Source organism: Struthio camelus, unplaced genomic scaffold, assembly GCF_040807025.1.
Source record: "Struthio camelus isolate bStrCam1 unplaced genomic scaffold, bStrCam1.hap1 HAP1_SCAFFOLD_48, whole genome shotgun sequence".
Classification (NCBI taxonomy): domain Eukaryota; kingdom Metazoa; phylum Chordata; class Aves; order Struthioniformes; family Struthionidae; genus Struthio; species Struthio camelus.
The window spans coordinates 65,621-68,439 of NW_027182705.1; positions in this window are offsets into that span (position 1 = coordinate 65,621).

The window sequence follows — 2,819 nt, forward strand, 5'->3', positions numbered from 1 at the left end:
GTCCTCCCAATAGCTCCTGCCAGAACCTAGCCAAGGAGGTTCCTGTACAAGAGGTGACCTCATCATCAACACTGCCAACGTGTCACCTTCACCTGCCTCTCCCTCACCCACCTTCTGAGTCATCCTCTCTTCCGGACCCCCACTTCCAAAATCCCTGCTACATCCCCTTCACTGACACCTTCCCCTCCCCTGTCCCTGGATCCTTCCTGGATCTTCAGGATCACCATCCTCCAGGCACACAAACACTCCCACCTGACAAGCAGGGGGTTGAGCAGCACTTGGCAGGAGACCTGCATGGAGGGATGCCCTGACTTAGGAGTTCAGACTCAAGAAGGAAGTTCCCAGAGGGTGGAAGAGGGAAGAGGCTCCCCAGGAGGCAGACAGAGACATTGCCTGTGAATGCAGGGATGGAGCTGGGAGAGACAAAGCTCAGCTGGAACTGGAGCTGGAGCTGGAGCTGGAGCTGGAGCTGGAGCTGGAGCTGGAGGTTGCAAGGGCACTGGAGGGCAACCCAAAGGTCTTCTGTCAGAACGCTGGCAGCACAAGGAAGGCAGCTAAGGAAAATGTGCTCTCACTGCTCAGTGCAGCAGGGGACATAGTGACAAAGACAGGGCAAAGGCAGAAGAGATCATTGTCTCTTCTACCTCGTGTGCTACTGCTAAGATCTGCCCTCAGGCCCCCCCCCCCCCCCCCCCCCGATCCTCAAGGCTCTTTGTGCCTGTGTGACATTGCTCTTGGTAGTCTTTGAAATGTGAGCATGGTCAGGGAGGTTTCTGATATCTGCCGAGGTCCCCAGGTCTCTTAGCATATCTGTGGTAGAGAGGCTTGACCCACAGCTGAAGAGGATTCAGCTGGGGAGCCCTTGTGCCAAGTGAGCACGCACAAGCCCATGGGACAGAGCACACTCTCATCATGGCTGTGGATCATGCGTAATGGGGACGAGCCCCTGAGCGACCTCATCTAGTTCCCTCAACACCGAGCAGGGGATTGGTCCAGGTGACGTCCTGAGGTCTTGTCCACCCTGAGTGCTGCGATTCAGGGAATCTTTTCCTGGAGAGCTCTGTAAAGAGAGAGGAGGCAGAGCAGGAAGAAAGGAGAGAGAGGCAGGGGAGAGAGGAAAAATGTCAGATTAAATATAGTAGTTCCTCGGAACAAAGTTTCTCCATTCAGAGTGGTGGTGGGAAAGGTATTGTGATGAAGAACTATGTATATATCTGTAAATATAGACTTTCCTATACAAGTGCATACATATGGTGCTGCCAATAAGAAAGAAAAGAAAAACTCATTATAATTGTGAAAGTATGTTGGAATTTCTGAAAATGAAGATTAGTTCCAGTTCCTGGAACTAGGATTTTGTGACTAGTTGTCACCTTAAGACAAGAAGTCCACATTCAGGCCTTGATTCCTTTACCCCCATAGAGGGGCTGTTGCTGCCGGGGACGCCTTGTGTAGCTGTGTTGCCATGTGGTGCTAGGAAATGCAACCTAGGATTTCACTGACCATGAGGGGAACGAAAAGAGTGTGTGGCTAGGTGCTTATGGAGTCCTTTAAGACATCACTGTAACACAGCTGTGTGTCTTTGCAGCTGGTTCTCTGAGGGAAGCAGGTGGGACTTGGGGCACAGGAGCTGTAACGCTCAGCTACAGAGGCGAGGGGAAAAGGGTTCGATGTTAACAAGAGTGGTGTAGGTCCCCAGGGGCTGATGGGAGAAGTGGCCGGGCTGGGGAGGGGAGGAGGAAGGTTGTCCACACATGTCCCGTACCAGAAATCCTGCCTTTCCTACACATCCAGGTGTCATCAGGAGACCCTCTGAATCAGGAGGAATCCAGCAATGTGGATAACAGGGATTCTCCAAGCTGAAACAAGAAGAAAACTGTGAAAGCCAACATCTGATTTTTTTTGTTGTTGCTGATGGAAATGTTCCTCTTGTAAGTGCCCTCCTGAGAGCTCTCCACTTAGCCTCACCAGAACTGAGAGCTGACGAAAATGCTGGGGAGTGGCCTGGCTTGTGAGGGCTTCTGGCCTTTGAATCCCCCCTCGAGTGTATGTGGTGCTGAGTCCATGAACCTCAGACACTGAGAGGGAAGTGAGAAAAAACACTCAAGAAGGTCAAGTCAGAATTAAGTCCCAAGTTTCGGGGAGTGTTAATGGGTCCCCCTGAGGACCATTCCCAACAAAGCCTCCCCAGGGGCGGATGAGAGCAGAAAGGTGGAGGCACTTGTTGCAGGTTGGCAAAGGAAATGTGCAGGTGGCTGTGACACCAAGTCACCCTTGCTGTGTGTTATCCTACAGCGTGGGCCAGCACTGACACCCAGCCCCTGGGTGGGGTGGTGCTTTTGCTCCGACTTGGCTCAGGGCTCTCTGTGGGGGCAGGGTGAGGGTGGGGGTGTGCAAGGCTGCCTGCAGGATGGGACAGCACCTCCTGGGCTCTGTGGCAGGGTGGGGAGGTAATGAGGACCTGGGGCCTTCAGAAACACAGTGTCTCCTTGGCCTCCGTGGCAGACACCAGACAAAGCCAAGAGCACCAAGACCTCCGTCCTGTCGGAGGCTTTCAGCCTTGGCAGTGCCCTCGGTCGTCTCCACCCCAGGCTGCCCTCTGCTGTCCCACTCCTGCGTCTGTGTCCCTGCAGCCTGTAGACACCCAACCTGCTTCCCCACTGTGCTCTCCCCCAGCCATCTCACCACCCTTACTGATGGCTCTCTGCCCTCTCTTGCTTTTCATCCAGACACAAAGCCAGGGGCTCCCCACCGGCTCCCTCTGGGTGTCCTGCTGAACCACAGCACAAGTGACATTCCAGTTCCCAAAAGTTCAGCCTGAA